Source organism: Euprymna scolopes, chromosome 37 (assembly GCF_053919585.1).
Source record: "Euprymna scolopes isolate OS-2025 chromosome 37, ASM5391958v1, whole genome shotgun sequence".
NCBI classification, from domain to species: Eukaryota; Metazoa; Mollusca; class Cephalopoda; order Sepiida; family Sepiolidae; genus Euprymna; species Euprymna scolopes.
In genome coordinates this window covers 65,377,157-65,391,963 of record NC_136518.1, presented here as the reverse complement: position 1 = coordinate 65,391,963, position 14,807 = coordinate 65,377,157, and the positions used below count along the sequence as shown (strand labels likewise).

The window sequence follows — 14,807 nt, the reverse complement described above, 5'->3', positions numbered from 1 at the left end:
CTCAATACTGTTTTAGAGCAAATGTGCGTTTTATTTTTTATTTCCGTATCTTTCTGTTAAGTTACATTATTTTTTCAGCTACCCGGCCGTTTTTGGGGCCGTCTGTAGCTTCCTCAGACTTTTACAGAAACCGTTATATATACTAGCAGGCAGACCGGTGTTGTCCGAGATTGGATGAGAGACAACAAATATCTCATCCTCCTTAACTTTTATTGTCATTTAAATCGGTGTAATAGCCCATTTTAAATCAAGTCTGCTCTGGTACGGGACCTCATCCTTACAGTGTGTCGATAGGCAGCTCAACATTCCTATCTGCAGTGATTTATTCCACAATACATTGTCGTCTACATTGCACTGTAGAGAATCGACTGTTGATTTCATAAAATTATCTGTAAGCAATAGCTTAATCTAAAGTTTACAATGCAAAAGTCACGTATCATGGTTCACTTATATTCTTAACAGAATTATGCATTTTGAACGCACCTCTGTCATATCAAAGAAGCATTTTTTTAACTAATCACTTGAATTAAAGTTTAACGTACAAAAGTCAAGTATCATGGTTCAGTTGTGCTCTAAAATATAATGTATTTATAACGCACTCTTGTCTGAAAAAGATCTACAGTTGGTTTTATACGATGGGCCTTTGCGCTTGTACTGTGATAAAACTATTTAAATGCAATTGTGATGTTGGGTTTTATAAAAAAGTGTTAACTCTAGTGAAAATCGGACTTCCTTCATTGTTAACAAACTTAATATCTTCTAAAGATCTGTCTGTGAGGAATATATGGCATTGTTCTTTGTTATAAGGTCCCGAGCATCGACTTATTTTCCAGATATAACATTAGAAGAATTGAGAGCATTCCCATGAAGTTACAACTCCGCTGGGCAAGCCATGTATTGGGAATGAATGAAAACAGAATTCCCAAAATTCCGATACAAAATCTACGCAAGAACAGTTTCAGATGTAGCAAGTACCTTCGTGCGCAATTTCAAAAAAAGAAAAAAATGAAACCAGGTGTTTCCGATTCTATCACGAACGAACACACACGCCCACACATAATTTTCTTTCATATTATAGATAGATAGATAGACAGACAGACAGACAGACGGCATAATCACGTTGACACATCGGTTTTCATCAGATCACCGAAGTTAAGCAACGTTGAGCCTGGCTAGTACTAGATAGGTGACCAATTGGGAAGGCCAGGCGTTGTATGTGCTTTCCGCTTATCTCGGCATTGTTTCCAGTCGTCCTGAACCTTTACTTTCCACTGATATTCAACGATGTCAACTCAGGACAGGTGTGGTTGTAGATTGCGCAACTCTAGCCGCAAAACTTTCACGCGCATGCACCCTCACAGTGGGTATCCATAGTCTTTCAAGGCTGAAGGGAGTCTTGTGAGATAGATAGATAGATAGATAGATAGATAGATAGATAGATAATTTGTGAATCTACTAATGTGCCAAAAGGAACCATCTGTTTTAAAATAGAAACTTGCGTCACAATACACGGTTAATTTTGGAGACACACACTATGTATGGGGTGTGCAACAAGTTGGGGTGAAACCGGGTGGCCTTAACAATTAAAAATGAGTTTCTAATTAAAAAATAAATACAGTAGATGTTTTAGTAATAATACTTAATTTAATATATTTTGTTCTTGTTTAGTAAAAAAAAAATTCTAGAATAAGTGGACATTTATTTTTATTTATGTCTCAACGTACAGTATTTTTTGTCAATCGTGTTTCTCAAGGTCACAAATTTGTTATGATTTTTCATTTTTGACAGGCAATATCATCAGAAGATTTTTCATTGTTGTGTTTTTTTTTAAATGTTGAACTTTTAAGCTTCGTAAAACGAAACAAAACAACAAAAAGAACAATTAACCTTTGTTAATGCGTGTATAATATTAATACTTCGAATGTGGAAATTTTGTGTTCCAAGTTTAGACAAAACTGTGTGGGTTATTTGGTTTTGTTTATCTCAATTAGGGATAGGAACCTGTTTTATTTTTGTCTGTGATGCATGTAAAATATTTCATCTTTATTTAAAACTAGCCCGGATGCCCGGCGTTACCCGGATGTTTGGAGGTGTGTGTTGAGCAAAAAAATGTGATAGTAGACAGGCAGGCTTGAACCCGTGACGCGAAGGCGGAAAAGAAAGTGAAAGAAAATCTGACGTCTTACCGCTACTACATGACGCAACCGGAAATTTAATGCGTTAAAATTAGGCAAAGTTAACTCAACCGATACGATGACTTGCAAAAATGGCTCGCAAAAAAATCGATCCTTCCTTGAAAAAAAACTGCCTAATTGAGACTGAAGTAATTAATGATTTTAGCCAAGTTTTCGATATTTTTCGTCCGAGACGTCGAGCTTTGAAATGGTACCAATTTCGTAAAAATCTGTTGCCTCTGTCGAAAGTTTTAGGCAGGCATACATACATACATACATACATACATACATTTAAATAGACAGGTGAAATTTATATTATAGATGTATTTTATATACTTTTTGTTTGTTTTTCTCGGAGTTACCAACCAGTAGATAAATTAAAAATATTATTTAGAGAGTAAATTAAACTGTTAAACTGATGATCAGCGTATAAAGTTAGAAGTTAAGATATTATAAGAAAGGAATGGTTACATAGATGTTGAAGGAGTTTTATTATTTCAACGACGGTTTATATTTCAGAATTTTTCTTCGGATCGATAGTATCGATTAGCTTGAAAAGAAAGTTTATACGGATAACTTATAGTAACTTAAGACACATTACCTGAAAGGACTTCTTTTAAAACACTCGGCCTAACGTTCACAGGAAACATGAGTTAGAACAGATACATTGAGAGTATTACCAAGGCCGCTACGAAGAAGGTGGGCTCTCTCTACCGTGCTAGAAAGCTACTTACGCCTGAACGTTTCGTGTACCTCCATAAGACCAGCATTCGCCCATGTATGGAGTATTGTTGTCACACTTGGGCTGATGCATCTGCTACTAGTCTTCACTCCTGGACAGTGTTTAAAAAGAGAGTCGTCAACCTGATAGGCCCATAAATATCATCTAAGTTTCTGCCTTTGTCCTATCGACGAAATGTTGCATCTCTCTGCTTGTTTTACAAGTATTTTAATGGTCGATGCTGTTACGATCTACACGCACTTGTACCCCCTCGACGTAAATACCCCTGACAAACACGAAGTAGCTAAATCCCGTCCCTTCACAGTAGAGATCCCTAGATGTAAGAAAGCCTTCTACTCGAATAATTTCTTTCCCAGAACTACAAGACTTTGGAACACCCTTTCCGGGATTCTGCTTTCCTAACTGTACTGACATGCAGAAGTTCGAAGTTCAAGTGTAATATGAACAGACATCTTGCTGCTCATCTCCCTTGATAATATTCCTGCAACTTATGTCCCCGATAGTATCCCCCTACATCAAAGTGGCACTGTGCTTGTTTGAGGTGGGCAGGTGCTGCTAGAAGCAGCTTATCCTGTCTTTGCAGAGTTCAAAAAAGACTTCGTTGCTTAGTGGGGTATGCCCTTTTCTCTTCCCTGCAACCTCTTTCCCACAGAAGAGACGTAGCGAGTCTGTCCCTGCTTTATTGTTATTTTCATGGCAGGTGCTCATGTGAACTTCAATCTATGGTTCCCTCCTCGCCAGACTTTCACGAAAAACACTCGTCTAGCCAGAACCCCTATCAACAATTTCCCACACTCTTTATCTGTGTCTACACCTAAACGTAGATTCCATGAACGGGGCTTCTTTCTTAGAACTGCTCACTTGTGGAACTCTATTCCGTTTGCCTGCTTTCCAGTTGACTACAATCTGATTGTCTTCAAGTCCAACGTGAACAAGTTCTTATTGAACCGTTCCCCTAAGATACAAAATTCCCACTAATGTTTACTACGCTAAAATCACAATGAATAATGTATACCCATTAACCCTTATCCTCGAGTGGCCTCTCGGCGTTGATAAGTGGTGACCTCCATGTAAAAAAAAAAAGTTACACTCGTCAAATTCTCTCCAAGCGGAGCCTCATTGTATTGTGCCCAGCACAGTTGTGAACAAAAACAGCTTGAATATATTATTCTGAACTATGGTAAACAAAGAAAAGCATTAAAAATAGAGATAAAATAGATTGATTTCACGAGGCGCAGAGTCTTGTCGACTGAAGCCGACGGTGTTTTAACGCTGTACCCGAAACATTTCTCTAGTTGAAAAAATTATTTCTTATTATAAAGACTGCCTTTAAAAAACAGTGTTGTTTATACTCTGTTGTCAGTAAAATTGTGTTCGTTTGTAAGTGTGTGTCTTTGTGTGGGCGGGAGAACCGCATTAAACGATATGTTCCTCTTCGTGCGTGTATGGTTGTGTTCGTTAGAAATATCTCGGGAGAAAAACCAGTGATTTTCAGCTCGAATAATAATACCGGTAAATTGAATCAAAATTTGCATCTAAATGTCAACATTAATTTATGTTTGACTTCGTTACTTAATTAAATTGGTCTACACAAGGGAAATGATGGTAAGAACAATGGTGTATGTATGTATGTATCCATCTATCTATCTATCTATCTATCTATCTATCTCTATATATATTATATATATAGATATATTATATATATATATTATATATATACATATATTATATATGTATTATATATATATATATCGATTATATATATTATATATTATATATATATCTATTATATATATATCTATTATACATATATCTATTATATATATTATATATATATATATCTATATATCTAATGTCCTTAAACTCCAAAACTAAAACATTACCGACATACTAAATACTCCTCCCACTTCTCCCCCTTGTTCCCTTCCTCTTTTTCCGCTTTTCTCTCGTACCCCTCCCCTGACACCACTCACCCTTTCATTCCACCATAAACGAACATTTCTGTAAAGTCTGAGGAAGCTACATGACGACCAAAAACGGCCGTGTAGCCGAAACAACAATGTAACTTAAAAGAAAAAGTGAGGATGTTTCTACACAAAGACTTCACAACTATAAACAAACAACAGTATTGATCGCTTTCTTCAGGTTTTTATCAATTACCATTTCTACTATATATATCTATTATATATATGTATATATTATATATATATATTATGTATATATATTATATATACATATATATCTATTATATATATATATCTATTATATCTATTATATATATATCTATTATATATCTATTATATATATCTATTATATATATATTATGTGTATCTATTATATATATATAATAGATATATATTATATATATATATATATATATATATATATATATATATATATAATAGATATATGTATCTAAGCTTATGAATATTACTTAACATGCACATGGATTCACAAAAGTGTACTGACACTTTTACTGTTTTCAGCGTTCTCAGGAAAATAATGTAATTAACTTGAACATTTGCGTATATGATTCTTCAGGTACATTTATCTTCTGTATTCGAAGCTATTCCATTTCAGTCTAATTAAATATTTTATCGTCATTCGAAGTGTGAATACATAAGTCCATTTTGGAGAGATCCAATAGTGCGCAATCACGTTGAGACACCAGTTCCCACCAGATCACCGAAGTTAACCGTTGATCCTGGCCAGTACCAAAGGGCTGACCATTTGGAAAGTCGAGCCCTCTATGTACCGTGCTGAGTCGTAGAAATTTCCAGGTTGGTAGGTTGTGGGGGCGCATTAATTCACTGGGAGAGAGGCACCCACAGTTTTCATTAGGCATGCATCTAGGAGGAAACTCTGATGTAAAAACCTGCAGTTTACTGTATACTCTGTCCCGTGGCAGTCGTCTGCCCCGACAAAGGTTTGCAGTAATACCAAAAAGTGTGGATGTTTCTACACAAAGACTTCACAACTATAAACAAATCATCCGTGTGGATTTCTGAGCAACTTAGTTGTTGTGACGGAAACTCATCCGTCGAAATCGACCGGAGAGTCCATTATATATATATATATATATATATATATATATATATATATATATATATATATATATATATATATATATATATATATTGTTTGTAATACAAACATTATTGGTTACATATGTGCTATAAAAATCAATACGAAAAATATATAAATGTTTATATCTTTTCTGTATTTATTTCCTATGTGTTGACGTGTAGGAATACAAAAACTGCGACTGGTGGAAACGCGAGTGCAGAGCGGGCATGGTTAGTAACAGGAAGGGGCACGGATAGCAGATGAGGTTAGGATCTATCTGAATATAACCCTTCCAATATTTTTGACTCGGAATGGTCAGCGACTTGTGTGGCCTCTATTCAAAACTAAGTCTTTCATAAAACATTTAATTGGGCATCCACCCACCTCAGCTTTAAGGTGATTTCGTTTAGTTTCATAACATTGCGAGTCTGACTTAAGATTAAACAGGCAGTAAAGATTGGCTATCTGTCTCAAACAGTTAGAATGTCCTCAAAATGAGAGATCAGTTTAAGAAACGTTTATATGGAAAAAAATGATCTTCCACTTAACACGTAATCGCATAAAAAAGCAGAATCTCAGTTTTGAAAAAGGATCGCTTAATGTCCACATCTATTTTTAAATATAGATATATAATTTTTTTTTTAATTGATAACCGCTCTATATATATTCTCAAAGATTTTCATCTTGAGCTTTTTTCCCAGTTATACATTTGTGCCATTTTACGTACTCTCCCCTACTCTCCATTTCAGAATGGTTCTAAAATGTATCAATTAATTCACGTATAAATGTGGTGCCTGTGTTTTGCGGATTTCGTTTTTAAATTTCATTTTGCAAATATTGATTTTTCTGATATTTGCTGAGAATTTATTCGCTAATATTAAATATTTAGATACGCCATTATTATAATGTTTAATTTGTAATATATTTCAATTTAACTTTATTATATTAAACACTGAGTTCATGATTTTTTCTTGCAAAACAAAATATATAAAAATATACAAAAAAAAACAGATAAAACTCGCTGATGAAATTCGAAACCTTCTAGGGAGCTAACCGCTTCAATATAATTCCAAAACTATATAATGAGAAAACACTCTTAATGTCTGGTAGTGTTCTTAGATATGTTTTGTACAGAAATTTATCCGCTAAATATCGAAAAATCGAAAAAAATCCGATTTTAAAAATAGTCTGCTCACTCTTATAGATAAAAGGGGGAAAAATTATAGGTCTAATATTTTACCTTGCACCGGCCAAGGGAGATAATAAAATCTCAGCAATTCATTTATTAAAACAGAAAACCAAATTTGTTGACATCTGTAGATATGGTTTAGTCGTAGAGAATTCGACTACTTATCGAATGATCACTTGTTTACGCCCAAGTGTACCTAACGCTTTATTTAATTTTTTCTCTTTATAATGAGCTCAGGTTTACGATAAAGTAAGATGTACCATCTAAAATCGACGCAAATCATTTCTTCGTTTGCATATTTAAAAACTAAACATTAATCAGAAGTGACATTTCCCGGGCATTCATCGTCAAGCTCAAATATCAGCTGACGTGATAGTGTAAACAAACACGGAATTTTATGAACGACGTTATACCTATTATTTGTTATTGTTGTAATTATTTTTTAAATAAATTTTCATTTATTTATTTGTGAATTAGACCACCGGGCTATTTATTCCTCGTAATATACAATAATCAATAGAGGATTGATTCTATAATAATATATACGCAACTGCATGAATTAAAATATCATGTATAAGTATAATGTACGATCGGGCAACGCCGAGCGTCCAGTTAGTATAATTATAAAACTCGGTGGACCTGGCGTGCTGTTTTGCTTGCTTGCGTCTTGTCTTCGACGATCGGGTAACTTCCTCTTTTAAAAAAAAGGTTGACGGGCGAATTTATATATATATATATATATATATATATATATATATATATATATATATATATATATATATACATATATATATATACATATATATACATATATATATACATACATATATATATATATATATATAGAGAGAGAGATAGATAGATAGATAGATAGATAGATAGATAGATAGATATATAGTGCTAAATTCTGTTGGCATGGCCAGGTAACTTTTGCGACAATTGCACGAAACGCACCAAAAACCCTTATTTCGAGCTTTTTGCGTGACTCGGCATAGTTCGTTACGAACCATATATCTATAAGGACAATGTACGGACTTACACCTTTCAGGGGAAAGAAAGTTTTCACTTCGGTGCATCCGTTCGAAAGTTTTATTGATATATATATATATATATATATATATATATATATATATATATATATATATACACATAAATAAATGCATAAACATTTAGAATTTTATTAATAGTACATAGACGATAATAAATATTACTACGTATTTCAAATCTCAAAGATGTGTGGACTGACTGGAACTTGTGTCCAAGAGCTCTCTCGCAGCGAATATCTCAGCAGTCAATACTAAAATGTAACTTATTGATTTATTCATATTTTTGTTGGGGGTGATTGTGAATTTACCTGCAAGGTATGTTAATCATTTTTTATTAGTCAATGTTATCTATTTTAGTTTTTTTTTCTTTTTTCGTATTATGCTAATTAACTATTGGTTTATTTCTACTTTTCTTTTTTATATGTCTCGTGACGTGAATATAGCGAATGAAACGTACTAAAACGGTGTTGTGTTGTATGTTTGCCTTCTTAAATGTTTTTATTTTTTTATTTTTTTTTTTTTTTTTTGCAGTAATTTTATTTGGATACGTCTTCAACATCATTTAATGTGAATTTGGTTTTAATAAGAAGAATTATTAAAATCCGAATTCGTTGTTGTGCTTGTGTGTGGTAGTGCGTGGGATTTCTGCAGCTAATGGAATAAAGATTAGTTTTAGATATGATGAGAGGGGGGGGCTAATTGAGTCTACATACTAAGTGTGTTATCAAATTTGGTCTTGGTTAAGATGAGAGCGGCAAATTGAGTCTACAATACTAAGTGTGTTATCAAATTTGGTCTTGGTTAAGATGAGGGGGACTAATTGAGTCTACATACTAAATGTGTTATCAAATTTCGTCTTGGTTAAGATGAGGGGGGGCTAATTGAGACTACATACTAAGTGTGTTATCAAATTTGGTCTTGGTTAAGATGAGGGGGGCTAATTGAGTCTACATACTCAGTGCGTTATCAAATTTGGTCTTGGTTAAGATGAGGGGGCTAATTGAGTCTACATACTCAGTGTGTTATCAAATTTGGTCTTGGTTAAGATGAGGGGGGCTAATTGAGTCTACATACTCAGTGTGTTATCAAATTTGGTCTTGGTTAAGATGAGGGGGGCTAATTGAGTCTACATACTCAGTGTGTTATCAAATTTCGTCTTGGTTAAGATGAGGGGGGATAATTGAGTCTACATACTCAGTGTTTTATCAAATTTCGTCTTGGTTAAGATGAGAGGGGCTAATTGAGTCTACGATACTAAGTGTGTTATCAAATTTCGTCTTGATTAAGATGAGGGGGACTAATTGAGTCTACATACTCAATGTGTTATCAAATTTGGTCTTGGTTAAGATGAGGGGGGCTAATTGAGTCTACATACTAAATGTGTTATCAAACTTGGTCTTGGTTAAGATGAGGGGGACTAATTGAGTCTACGTACTAAATGTGTTATCAAATTTGGTCTTGGTTAAGATGAGGGGGGAGCTAATTGAGTCTACATAAAAAGTGTGTTATTAAATTTCGTCTGCATATATGCACAGGCGAGTATATATATCGAAGAATTATGGTAGATAATACAAGAGTATTGCAGAGTGAGAGAAATGTACATAGGCTAAGAATACTCGCTGTACATTAAAACAAAAGAACCTCAGATAAATAATATCAATTATGAGTCAAGCCGAAACGTTTTGAAATGTCTGGGATAAATTTTGAATATATATATATATATATATATATATATATATATATATATATATATATGTGTGTGTGTGTGTGTGTGTGTGTGTGTGTGTGTGTGTTTATAAATATATTTCGTATATATACATATTTATATATAATATAAAAATAATTTTTTTTTCAAAGTCCGTCCACCTAAATTGTAACAAGCTTACCACATGACTATGAAAAAATGTATATATATGTAATTAAAAAAAACAAACAATTTCTACATTTATTTCTACAATATGCTTGAGGATGATAGAAGCACTTCTGTCGAAAGCACTCGCGATTATGGATCCAACATATACAATTTCGAGAAGAACACAAAAAGGACTATTCGGAGATTGGAGAAGATAAAGATGAAAATTATAAAACAGAATAACTCCGTGCTATTCAATAATATTTGTCTAAATTAGATAATTACCATTGCTCCCAGCTCCACTCTGACTCAGAGTGGTAGTACCTGTTAGCGTCCCAACTATGGGTTAAATAGAAACCGACTTGAAAACAACAAATATATTCTATTAAAAAAATATTCAAAATCTTTGGATTCAGCAAGCAAGCAGCCAATCAACCAACCAACCATATATGCAAAGTGGTGGACGGATGTTTGTTTAAATAGGCATTTGGCGAGATTATCTACAGGCACCTCTCCCGTGGGTCGATCGGTAGAACTGCTGACTGTCAACGCGATGGTTCTAAGTTCAATCCTCGACTTGGGAGAGCTGCTAGTCTAGCGGTACTGATGAGTTGGGATACAACGAAACGGGACTGTATGTTGATGACAACGAATATGTATTAATTTTTTGAGAGATTTAAATCTGAAGTCCAAAGAGCAATAGTCTATTTTAATACAATAGTAAATGTATTAATACTTTTTAAAGAAAACAGTGCTCGTTATATTGTAGATATATAATAAGCTCAATAGGAACAGATATCCTAGAGCTATTTTAATATTGAGTAAAACGATTCATAATTTCGAATTACAAATTTCAAAAGAAAAATGAACAAAATCCATTAAATTTTGTTAAATTATTTTCATTATTCGTTGTTAATTTAAATAAAATAAACATCGTTTCAGAAACGATCGTACAATATAGTGGATTTTGTTTGTTTTCCCTTTGAAACTGATTTTTAATTTAAAATTATGAATCGTTTTACTCAATATATATATATACACACACGCGCGTACACACGCACACGCACAGACACACACACACATATATATATATACACATATATATATATATATATATATATATATATATATATATATATATATGTGTGTGTGTGTGTGTGTGTGTGTGAATAAAAAGGAAAAACCTAAAAGAGTAAAAACAAAAATAAAATCAACGTTTCGTCCCCATTTCAGGGGACATCATCAGGATTTCTAGGCGAGGATGTACAGGAAAGACGGTCATATCACATGCGAAAGAGGAGAAGTTTAGTTCTTTCTGTTCTGGAGAGCTCTCCAGAACAGAAAGAACTAAACTTCTCCTCTTTCGCACCCATTCGGCTACCGTTAACCGTGTGAAATAACGCTGAAATTTAAACATTTTATTTTTAAAATGTTTTTTACGTCAATCAGAGTGATCTAATCATTATATGACGATCTTCGCATGTGAGCTAAATTTACCGACTTAATTCAACTGTATAAGTAAAAGTTTATCCCCAAAAGTGGATTCAAGATGGCGGAAAAAAGTTCTTTTCCACCATCTTGAATCCAGTTCTGTCTTTTGAAAAAGAGAGATCCCTTTCTCGAAATTAATCAAAGTTCCATACCACCCACGGACTTTACATACACCGGACATATCAGCAACTTGGTTATAAATAATTATACATTGAAGTGAGGAAAGATAGACGAATAAAGGCTAGACACTCCTCCACTCAAGCACACCCGTCCACATTTGTTTGTTTTTCTTTCTTTACTTTCATAATTCCGGTCTTTCCCTGCACTGTCTTCGGCTTTAAAAAAAAATTCTGATATATATATATATATATATATATATATATATATATATATATATATATATACTAGCTATACATAGCCGGTGTTTCCTTTAAATCATTGTTTAAATAAACATATATGGAAAATAAAAATGAGAACAAAAACAAATTAATTTTAAAATAATGTATACGTCACGTAAAACACACATGGACATGAGAATATGAAATGGCGCCGATGATATTAAACCAGTTAATGTAAGGGAGTCACGCATAATTTAAACTCCTGAAATGTATCTCCTTTATCTTATCTGATTCATTGTTTAATACTGACGCCATAGAAATCATCTTTCTAACAGGAACATTATCTTTATTGTTCTTTTAAAAAAAAAAACTGAAGCCAAAAATATGTTGGAAAGAATAACAAAGGCAATAAGATTACGCCGGGTGAAATATCGATGTCTCGGCAAAGTTCTATGAGTTCTACAATTGTTTATTTATTGTTTTGATACAAATGGTCTTTCAATAGAGTCCTAAAGATAGACATCCGGTGAATGTAGTGACCTTTCTGGCGTCTACTGAACGGTTTCTGTGGAAAACATTGATCTAGCAACCCCATAGTCTTCTCTACAATGAAAACACTGCAGTATGATATGCTTTGTTAAGGGTTACTCTCTCCCTTACATCATTTTAAACCTCAAGCAATTTAATTATGGCAGGACAATTACGCCTTTCTGCTGTTTTTACGGTCAAATATATATGAAGACGTAAGTTAGATTCCACTGACTTGAAAAGGAATAGAGGTATTCAATTAAATGATAAATAAATATTTCTTTTAAATTATAAATTAAAAAAATGAATAAATAAACGAAAGTTATCGTTGTAGATTAATTCTTTCCTGTGGTCATTGTAATGTAGTGGATTTTTACGTATGAATATATATGCTGCGAAACCGAACGTATATCCTGACTAAGTTTGCTATTTGCAATATAATATAGGGAATATATAGATGCCTATTATGTAATTTTTATACGAACTGAAGAATATATATATATATATATATATAGATAGATAGATAGATAGATAGATAGTTGAAAGTAGTAAGATATAAAATACACATGGCGATTAAGCTACACTAAATATTCCGCTTTTCATCCACTCTAGGATTCATCAGGCTTATGCGGGGATTTTTTGGTTGTCTGGCATTTTTATATACGCACCTACTATTGAATTTTTAGTTAGCAAATCAGCTCTCTAGTTTCTACCGAACCCATCCTAATCAGCTAATGAGCAGACACTTACAAGACAAAAGACCAGTTGACCCGTACTTTTGTGTTTGCTATTTTAGTAGGGAGCGTCCTGATCTACTTTAAACCTAGGTTAAATGTGTTTTTTTTATGTTAGTTTATATATATATACACATATACATATACATATACACACATACACATATGCATATAGACACATAATGTGTGCGTGTGTGTGCGTACCTGTATGTGTGTGCACATATGTAGTAATCAACAGACAATTTCGCCCACCCAAGATCAGCAACGTTGAGCCTGGCCAGTACCAGATAGGATATCATTTGGGAGTATCCACCGCTGTATGTTGGAGGATATATATATATATATATATATATATATATATATATATATATATATAATATGTATATATGTATATATATATGTATGCATATATGTATGTATATATGTATATATATATAATATGTATATATGTATATATATATGTATGCATATATGTATGTATATATGTATATATATATATATATATATATATATATATATGTAGAGAAATAAAAAGGAACAAACCATATTATGAGTTCATCAACGTTTCGTCTGTATTTCGAAATAAAGACGAAACGTTGATGAATCCATAATACGGGTTGTTCTTTTTTATTTCTCTATTTTGTCGGAATACTATTTCCATATTTCTCATCATATATATATATATATATATATATATATATATGTATATATATGTATATGTATATATATTTGCATATATATATATGAATTGTATATATGTATATATATAATATATATATATACAATTATTTTATCATGCATTAATGAAAATATAATATATGAAAATATAATTTTATGCGTAAATAAGCACAAACGTGTCAATTTTAACAAGAAAGGCACCTCTGGGGGGGGGGGGCAACCGGAGTTTTCCCGGAAAACCCGTTCTGTTACTTTTTTTAATCATATTATGTTTAATGTTTGTGCAAAATTTCAAAAAATACCAAGGCGTAGTTATTGAGAAAAGTGCGGACAGACTACAAAATTGTAAAAACTTATTTATATCCTTAAATGTTTGAATTCTACATGATTTATACATGCGTAATATTTGCGTAAAAAGATTATAGTAAACACAAACATATTATATATATTTGTGTGCGTATATATATTTGTTTGAATTTTTTTCTTTTTTTTTTATTTTGGTCTACAGTCATAAAACTTAACATGTAGGGTATTCGAATCCATGTGACACTTTATATTTGAGTTTTTTTTGTTTTTTGTTTTTTACACAGTGATTACCACTTATCAAGGCCCGGAAGCCACTCAGGGATAAGGGTTATTGCAAGTACATTACGTTAGTGTGGAGATTTGATGAAGTGTTTACTTAAGGGGGCGGTTCATTAGGAATTTGTTAACGTTGGACTTGAAGACATCCAAGTTGTAGTCAGGTGGGAAGCAGGCAGACGGAACAGAGTTCCACAGGCGTGCAGTTCTAAGAAAGAAGCTTTGTTCATGAAATCCGCGTTTTGATTTAGTCACAGATAAAGAGCGCGGGAAACTTTTGACAGTGGATTCAGCTAGACGGGTGTTTTTCGTGAAAGATTGGCGAGGGGGGACCAGAGATTGGATTTCAGACGAGCACCTGCCATGGAAATAACGATAAAACAAGGA

The 14,807-nt window shown here is 33.0% G+C and overlaps 1 protein-coding gene and 1 pseudogene across 9 annotated transcripts in view; both read left to right on the top strand.

Annotated features, from left to right (window-relative positions):
- The window catches only part of LOC145261213 (voltage-gated inwardly rectifying potassium channel KCNH7-like), a 1,042,998-nt gene that overhangs the window by 679,608 nt on the left and 348,583 nt on the right, over positions 1-14,807 (top strand). The gene's annotated exons all lie outside the window — the stretch shown is intronic.
- Positions 1,103-1,219, top strand: LOC145261293 (5S ribosomal RNA; annotated as a pseudogene).